Below are 9,625 nucleotides of genomic sequence, written 5' to 3'. Positions count from 1 at the left end.
GCAGCTCCAGTGTTTGACTTGTTTTGGATATATTCTCTTTTAAGTAATAACCCACGGTCTCACTTCTCACTTTTTGTCACTGGTTTAATGTTTTTACGCATCTGTTTTCAGTGTTTGGGGTTTGAGTCATCAGGGAAGAATCAGTAATTGGGTATGAGCAGCGATGATAATAGTCTGTTTTTATTGGTGTAATCCACACACACACACACACACACACACAGGGAGCTATTGTGCATAAATACACTTGCTGGTTTCCGGCCCCCCTCCTGCCTCTGCCTTTCTGCCATTATGCAGAAAACGCTGATGATTTCATGTGCATGTGTTTAAATGTTGGTGTCATGTTACTTTTATGGTCATTCAAAAATAAAAAATTTTTGTAATCTGCTTAAGTGGTTTAAACTTTTCTTCACTTTGGGTGCGTTCAGACTGCAGGTCTTAATGCTCAATTCCGATTTTTTTCCCAGATCAGATTTTTTAGTTTGACATTGTTGCTTAATGTGGCCCATATCAAGTGATCCGCAGGCACAGAATAACACGTCACACGCAGGAAGCTGTTGTACAGAAGTAAACAGAGCCACAGAGGTTAACTCCTACGTGCTAACCCTTCCAATTTTCACAGGAGACTCCCGTACTTCATTGTCCTCTCACGGGTCACATTTTTCTCGAATTATGACAAATGTTCACAATTTTCTGTCTTGTTCATTACGGTTTCTGCCGCTGTAACGCAACTGCCCCACAACTCACTAACGTTACAGTCTCTCTCTCTCCCCAATGCGTCCGCACGGACAAGTAGCATGCACATAACTCAGAAGAGAGCGGACAGTCCGGAGGCTTACATGTGGAAGAAAGGGAATTAATTATGGCTTTTCTGGAGCTTTCTTGTTCATAGCGGCTCCGTCTACAGCAAGAACTGTGACAGCAGCTGCTCTAGAGTGACGTCTAAGTCTGACCTGAGTGTTCAGACTCAGGTCGCATTTAAAAAGATCTGATCTGTATTGGATTTGGACCACATAGGAAAGTGTCCCAAATCCTGGATCAGATCAGATTCCATGTGACTTGGTCTGTTCACACTGTTATAAAAAGATCAGATCTGAGTCACATATGAGCAAAAAAATTGGATTTGGGTCACTTTGGCCTGCAGTCTGAACGTAGCCTTAGTGAGAGACGTCACTCTAATGTATTAAAAAAAAACACAAACTGAAAATTGTGCACAGGAATAGTTATACTACAAATGTAAAGCTCATTGATTTTGGTTTTTTACCAAAAAAAACCCACCCAGATGGCAGCTGAAGCAGATTGCTTTGGATTGACTTTTATCTTGATTTTCTTTTCTATGTTGCCGTACATCTAAAAGTTTATTTTTGTTGTTAAACTACCAAATGTTAATGCTGCGAATTGTAATTCTTAAATTCAGCTATAATATTTTTTATCAATCAAAATTGACAAATAGGTATGTGAGAGTCTTATCTAATCTAACTAGCTCTAATCAATATCTTTCTCTTGACACTGGATCAAATGAGTCATTTAGCATCTTTCAGCTTATTATTTTGGTTTTACGGCCCATGATTTTGAAAAAGCTGTAAATGCCCACTTTACATCTTTCACTCAGTCTGAACATTTGTTATTCGGTTTTGTGTTTTTTGTGCACACAGGTGTGTATGTTCCCTGTGATTGATACCTGCACTGTGATGTGTGTTTAGCCACCTGTGACCTGACTAGCAGGGCGTTTGTTTAGCCTTGTTTTCCCAGTGTGAGGAGCAGCGTACTGGCTGCTGGCAGGCCGGCCTACACTCAGCTCCATTATTTATGAGAGTCTCATATCACAGCAGAACCGCAATGCTGCATTTACTGCGCTGTTGGTTTATTTACCCAGACTTCCTGCTATTTCTCCAGTTCTCTGTCTTCCCCTCTGTCGGTCTCTCCCTCTTTCGTCCTGAGGGCTGTTTTTTTTCTCCTTTAGATAACAGAGGATCTAATAAATGGAAACCTCTGCCTTCGAGGGAGAAATCATCACTGTAGGAACTGTGGCGATTAAACTTCACTTTCTTCCCTCCATCATCTGCAGTTAATGTCCTGTTTGAAATGAAATCAGTTACTTTTTTCATCACATAATTAGTTCATCTAGAATGGCACAAAGGAGGCAAATGGAAATCCCTCAAAGGGTGATCTTTCACTTTGCGGCGGCTCAAGCAGAGGGTGCATAAGAAAAAAGACAAACGTTTAATAGATTTTACCGAGTAATGGTACTCAGCCAAACGTAGAGGGGAGACCATGACATTTCAGAAATGTACTTAGTTCATTTTCTTCACCAGTCAGTTGTTGCTTTACAGGAAACTCTTTTCTGGGTTTGTCCTTTTAGCTACCCAAAAAATGTCATGACTGAATCCAACTGCTGTAAGCAAGTGAGCCACAATGCAAACTATGTTAATGGGCCAAGTGTCAGCGGAGAAGCCCTTTCATTATAACAGGAACACTGCCCGTTGCAGGCAAAAAACAGATGGATGTTCCAAATGCCAAATCGGACACTTCTGATGTCAGTGTCAGTCTTATATTGCTGTTTATATTCAACCTTTGCTCCACTACAAACCAGTTTTAGCTTTTGGTTGTGAAACAAGATGATACAGCTGTGTGAAATAGAAAAGAGGGTCGAGGAAGGAAACGAGAGAGTGTTGTGGGCTCATTATACTGCTGCAAAAACTCCTTAGGCCCTACATGTGATCAGAGGCGGAAGTACTTGATGCCGGCATGAACCAATATTTTCCCATGGAGGAGATTGACGACTCCAAACCTACTTTGTGTGCTGCACACTTCTTGGATTTTACACCTCGCTACTGAACTCAAAGGTCATATTATATAGATATTAGATATTTCCTAAATCTAACAAGATCTTGACCATTTTTTAAGACAATGACAAACAGGCAGTTTTGACTTGTTGAAATGGGTAAACAAATCATTCATTTTCTTTCAAATGATTTAAATTTGTGTATATTTGATGTTGTTTGCCTTTACAAGAGAAGGCAATTGAAACTCGTAGTTTACTCAGACCTCTATTTACCACTGTGCCATTTATGATAGAAGATAAACGGTGAGAAAGAGTCTGTCTTGTAACAGAACTTTGTCATCGTTCCCAGTGAGCTCTGCAGCATCGCGCCTCTTCAGCAGGCCACAGCCTCACTTACGCTGCACCGCTGAGTGAGAAATTAACAGTGCTAATCAATGCTGAATGCTGTGTTTTTAATATCTCCTTGTTTTGGTGTATTTAGTGCAGGCCTGATTATTATGGAGATAAACTGCAGTTGTCAGGGGCTCTGGGGAGAGATGATCAATACAGCCAGATTTTATTTATATAGATATTGTTATTCTAATATAAAGGCGCTACTGATCCTATTCAAATAGGGATTTTATTGAGGCTTTTCTGTTTTTGTTTCTCCAAATAGAGCTGCACATTGTTTTGTATTTTTACCACTTTTATGAAAAGACTTTCCACATTAAACAAACTGCAAAAGGCTGTGATATCAGATCTTTGTGTAGTTGAAAATTTAAAAACCATTTCATATTTTCAAATTCAAAATACAACCTGTATTAAACACTGATTTAGTGTTTTTGATCTAATTCAGAAGTTTCTGCTGCGTTCACGGCTGTGTCTGTAAAATAGGAAGAACAGGAAAAACCTTTTTTGGTATTGATCCGTTTCGCATTGCTAGCCTTGTAATGGACATAATGCCTAAATTAGCAGTATTTATTACATTTGTAGTAGTTCATTACCAGATACAAAGAATATGTGACTCCTTTTTTAGCTGGATTGATTGTATTGGTGTTAACTTTGGATTTCATTCAGATGTAACTGCCACTTATGTCTGTTTGTTGCTGGTTTGTTTTTTACGAAGTGGGATATTTCAGAACTAACTTCATATAAGATCTAGATGCCTCGTTATAAGACTGTTTTGTTGTGACATCTGACACTGTGTTGGTGTAAACTGTTCTGTTTGGAAGGTGGGATTATTTGCCCTAACCAACCAGCAGCGAGTGACGTATTTGTGTCATTTATGTCATTTTTAGTTGACTCGCGAACTGCTGTAGCAAAACTGTGGCTGAGTTGTTTTTCCAACACTGGAGCAACAATTAACACACCAGCCCATTTTTCCCCTTATCCTGGGAATCTTGTTCATATTGGATTTTTTAAACGTTGGCATTGAATGTAATCTGCTGTTCGACAGAATCATCCAATAGTTAGATTCTGTGGCAATAGGGTCACATTAAGCACAATTTGTAAGATGTGGGCAATGACTCAAGTTAGATATGGATGTTTTTTCCCACTCATGCATAAATTTATGGTTGGTACAATATGACATGAATATGACAATAGATGTGACTGCAGCTGCTTCAGAGGCGGGGTTAACATAATTTCTTACACAATAGGAAAAAGAAACATCAATGCAATCTCACTGGCTGTTGGTGTGTTTCACAGTTTAGAAGCAAAGTCTCTCAATCCAAAGGTTCTGTAACCTTTAGACCGAGCAGCCAGATACACAGCTCAACTTAATGATATGATCCACCTATTCAAATCATCAGGATTTATAAACAGTTATAGCTGCCTTTAGCTTAAATGTATATTTCTGTTGATACATTAAAAATCTTAAATATTTAAGTGTCAGTATACTGTAGGCTGCATTCTGTCAGGTTGTAATATCCTAAATCGGCTCTTTCTAGTTTTTCTGTAGTGTGAAGTATCATCTGTTCGCTGCTCTCGCTGCTCTCCAGAGAGCTGGTCTAGTGGGGAACCACACAGAAGGTGAAAATGGGATCTCTTCACTGTTAATTATGGATCACAACCAGACACAAGACTACAGAGGAAACGGGGTATTAATAGAACCACAGCCTTATGGTAATTGCTTTTTCTCACACTCCCTTTTTATAACCAACAATAATTTTTGGATATGAGATCAAACAATCAAAAGCTACTTTGAAATTCTAATGCTGATGCGCAGAGACAGGCTGCGCAAGATGTCTCTGGTTTTCACTAATAGGGTTCCCCCTCTGAAGACTGTGTGTTGTGGGCTTGCATTTTGAAATCCACCACAGCTAATATTGCCTCTCGACTGGATAAATAAGTCAAAAGACAAATGAAAAGCTAGAAAGAGAGCCAGCAAGAAGGACAAAATTGAGGTCCTCTCCTCCCCGTTGACTTTTTCCATATACATCATTCATCATTTTCTTCTCTCCTACCTTGAATCTGTCATTTAAAATAACTAATTAAAACTTACAATGCAACTTTTTAAGGCCTTGTTAGCAAAGCAGAGCCTTGTTTTATAAATCCATATGAATGTTTGTATGATAGACTAAAGCTTAAAGCTACAGTCCACAACAAATTGAACATCACAACACACGCCTGTATGTGTTGTTGTAATTGCTGCTTTTATGTATTTGCACCATATATCTTAGATTATTGTACCCTGGTCATTGAACTGTACATGTTTTGACTTTATGGGCCACTGTACAATACCCGAACACTGAAATCAAAACTGAAGTCTACTATTAAACGGACTCGCAGGTCTTGAAAGAGTGAGTTAACCCCGGGCTGACTGTTCACCTCTGATCACACGGTGGTTGGGTTGATAGTGTTTCACCTGTAACCACACCCAACAGTGATGTCACATTGTACTGACACCTCCTTCTTCTTCTACTGTCAATGCAGCAAGCTCAAACGCTTTTCAGCTGATGCTGAGTTGCTCTTTGTTTTATTGTGTTATTTGTTATGTTCAATGATGCAGCAGTTTTAAAAAAAACCCCATTAAAATAAAACTTATGAAATATGAATGACAATTCAGCTGAAGCTTAGGCCTTTACCACGGCCAGAGATGGGCAAGAATATCTAGTGTGTCACATACATGTGAGAGAAACATGCATATAAAAATACAACAGGAATACAGCATAAAAAAACCATAGCAAAATATGAGAAATATTGAATAATTAATTATTTATGAGCAGAAGTCTAAGCTAACTAAGTCAATGGCTCCCGTGTTCTCCTTCACTGCCTCACTGATGATAAACGCACCAAAACCTCTCTGCCCTCCCCGTCCATCTGTCTCTCCATAAAACTTTGTTTCTCTCAGTTTGTTTGTTCATCTGCTTGTTGGAGCATTTTTTTACATCACGTCTCAGACAGATGTTGCCACACTTCCTCATCGATAAGTTGTCCTGAAGACTTTTAGTACTCGGCAGCGCTGCCAACTTCAGCCTCGCCCTCCTGAAGACTGAGAAGCTTCACTCTGAGCAGATTACTCTGATGTGTTTAAAGTTGGCTGTTAGCTCACAGAGCCTCCTGACCTCTGCTGCTGTCCCCCTCACACATTAATTTTCTTAAATTAGATGTGCATTAGATTTGCTCTTCTCTTACATGAGACAATTAACATACTGTGTCATTTTTCCTCTAAACTCATTAAAGAATCAGACTCCAAGATACTCCACTCTGAATTACAGGAGGGTGAGAATATGCAGCATAATGAAGAGAGCTTGATTAAAATTTAAGTTTTAAGGCTGTTTTGTTTGTTTATGACTTGTCAGCGCTGCACAGTATCCAATAATCTGGCTTGTGGAGCTAATTATGCTGCTGTAAATGGTTTCCTGAGGTCACTTGCAGTCTAATTTCAATTTTTTGATGTTGTTGAATTTTGTCAAAACTATTGAGTTAATTGAACCAAAAGCCATATTTTAAGATTGTATATAGGCAATATTGGACATGGATACAAAAAGGGAATTAAATTCTGAGTAAAGAAGCTTACAGTGTGATTATGCTATTCTTTTTCCTTACTTTTCTTTTAATAAAACTGTTAGATTTACCGAGTTCTGCAGAGGCGATGCTGTGCTCTGATTGCTCAGTCCTTGGCTACCTTTGTGTGTGTGTGTTGATGCTGTACAGTATATGCTTGTGTGTCCCTTATTTAGTTGGCATTAATCGAGGTGACAGATTAGTAGAAAAGGTTTAATGTGGCTAAGCATGACTGGGTGTCTGTGGATGGCCGCTGTGCACACAAATCACAGGGACGAGACCGGAACACACATGCATGCACACACCCTACAGCAAGCCACCATGCTGCCTGTGCTTTAACCTCAGACCACAGACACTAGTCTCCTCTACAGTCACATTAACAAGCTGGCCATTTGCCACTGCACAAATATACAGTATATAGCTACACCGTATACCAGGGGTACTTAAAAGTTTTTACACCACAATGACTTTTTCATAAAGTCAGAGGACTGGACCAATGAAGCAAAACATAGGAACAGAAATAATAGTCAGTAAATTGTCTTCAGCAGATACGTTGGTCTGCCTGGGCGTGAGGTTGGTTAATTAATGCTACTTCAGAGCTACATTACTACCATTTGTAACTCACTAGTTAGCCAGTCATGATCATCAGTTACTCATGATGGATATGCAAAACTTAAATGGCAAAATAGTAGATTAAATCTTTGTAGCTTTAAGGTTTCGGGTTTGGACTCAAAGCTTTTGTCAGCTGTTGAGCTGATGCGGAGTTCAAGTCAGACCCAAGCCAAAATGTCAGGCCTGAAAAAATTACAATGCAGTATTTTAATGGTTTATTCTGTCTCCATCTCAACAGCTCATTGAGGGACTGCATAAAAAATGATAGTGTGCAGTTTGTGGCCTTTTTTGACTCAATAAAAAATACAAAGTAAAAATGAAAGTGTGCCTATGATGAGTCAAATAAAATAACAAAGCAAAGCTTGATGCAGGTACTTCATGACAGCCCAGTAGCATGAGAAAGCACCTGCCAAACCGTAGTCAAGTCAAAACGTGACACTGCCATGGAGGGTGTGTTACATACTTTGGTGTGATGATGTGTGTGGTCTTTGTATGCTGCAAAGTGGGTTTTCTCCAACAGCCCAAAGATATACAGGTATGAAGTGGTTTACTATTAAACACCTTTAGGTTTATATTTACTCTGGCATCCAGTCCAGAATGTACCTGCTAAACATAAACATGTTAATGTTGGGATTGTAAACATGTTAGCATTTAGCCCAAAGCACTGCTGTGCCTAAGTACAGCCTCACAGAGTTGAGAGCATGGCTGCAGACTAATACTCCTGTTAGATTATAGATATTGATATTGCAATTTTATGTTTCTATGATTATAATTTCTCATCTTGAAACAGCTGGTGATATTTTTTTTCCTAAAAAGCCCCAGTGTCATACTGAACATCAAGTGCTTCCACCAAGAAGAAGAGTGCAAGACATTTTTCTGTCTGAAGCTGAAAATCTTGTTTCAATTTAGGGACCCGTTTCTACTGTCATTTCAAATCAGACAACTACAGACAAGCAAGCAGCTTATTTATGTAAAGTTTGCTTTAGGCTTGTAGCTGCTCTCCAAAGAAGAACAGCAAAAAACTGACTGAAAGAATGAAAACAAGACTTTACTTTAAAAATAGTGAAGAATCTCTGATAATATAGAAAAGAAATATACTGAACAAAATTATAAACACAGCACTTCTTTTTTTACCCCCATTCATCATGAGCTGAACTGAAAGATCTAAGACTTTCTCTATGTAAACAAAAAGCCTATTTGTCTCATATTGTTCACAAATTTGTCAAAATCTGTTAGTTAGTTAGTGAGCACTTCTCCTTTGCCGAGATAATCCATCCACCTCACAGGTGTGGCATATCAAGATGCTGATCAGACAGCATGGGTATTGCACAGGTGTGCCTTAGGCTGGCCACAATAAAAGGCCACTCCAAAATGTCTGCACATTTTGGAGTGGCCACACAGCACAACGCCACAGATGCCACAAGTTTTGAGGGAATGTGCAATTGGCATGCTGATTGCAGGAATGTCCACCAGAGCTGTTGCCTGTGAATTGAATGTTCATTTCTCCACCATAAACCGCCTCCAAAGGAGTTTCAGAGAATTTGGCAGTACATCCAACCGGCCTCACATTCGCAGACCACGTGTAGCCACACCAGCCCAGGACCTCCACATCCAGCATCTTCACCTCCAAGATCGTCTGAGACCAGCCACCTGGACAGCTGCTACAACAATTGGTTTGCATAACCAAAAAAATTCTGCACAACCTGTCAGGAACTGTCTCAGGGAAGCTCAACTGCATGCTCGTCGTCCTCATCGGGGTCTCGACTTGACAGCAACATCACACATTGAAGAGGAGTGGACCAACGTTCCACAGGCCACAATCAACAACCTGATCAACTCCATGAGAAGGAGATGTGTGGCACTGTGTGGAGCAAATGGTGGTCACACCAGATACTGACTGGTTTCCAGACCCCCCCCCGGTCCCCCGCACATTTTAGAGTGGCCTTTTATTGTGGCCAGCCTAAGGCACACCTGTGCAATACCCATGCTGTCTGATCAGCATCTTGATTTGCCACACCTGTGAGGTGGATGGATTATCTCGGCAAAGGAGAAGTGCTCACTAACACAGATTTTGACAGATTTGTGAACTATATTTGAGAGAAATAGGCTTTTTGTTTACATAGAGAAAGTCTTAGATCTTTCAGTTCAGCTCATGATGAATAGGGGCAAAAACAAAAGTGTTGCGTTTATAAATTTGTTCAGTGTACAATCAAATAATTTATTTTCCAAAAACATGTGATCAAA

At 39.7% G+C, this 9,625-nt stretch overlaps 1 long non-coding RNA gene across 1 annotated transcript in view; it reads left to right on the top strand.

Annotated features, from left to right (window-relative positions):
* The window catches only part of LOC119913071, a 12,492-nt gene extending 12,111 nt beyond the window's left edge, over nt 1-381 (top strand). The window contains exon 3 of the long non-coding RNA XR_005446355.1: nt 112-381. This is a non-coding gene — a long non-coding RNA (uncharacterized LOC119913071). The remainder of the gene's footprint in view (nt 1-111) is intronic.
* Nucleotides 382-9,625: the final 9,244 nt, after the last annotated feature.

Source organism: Micropterus salmoides, unplaced genomic scaffold (assembly GCF_014851395.1).
Source record: "Micropterus salmoides isolate LMB-PRFRI ecotype aquatic unplaced genomic scaffold, ASM1485139v1 Ms_hic_scaffold_2, whole genome shotgun sequence".
Classification (NCBI taxonomy): domain Eukaryota; kingdom Metazoa; phylum Chordata; class Actinopteri; order Centrarchiformes; family Centrarchidae; genus Micropterus; species Micropterus salmoides.
This window is presented reverse-complemented; position numbering and strand designations above follow the sequence as displayed.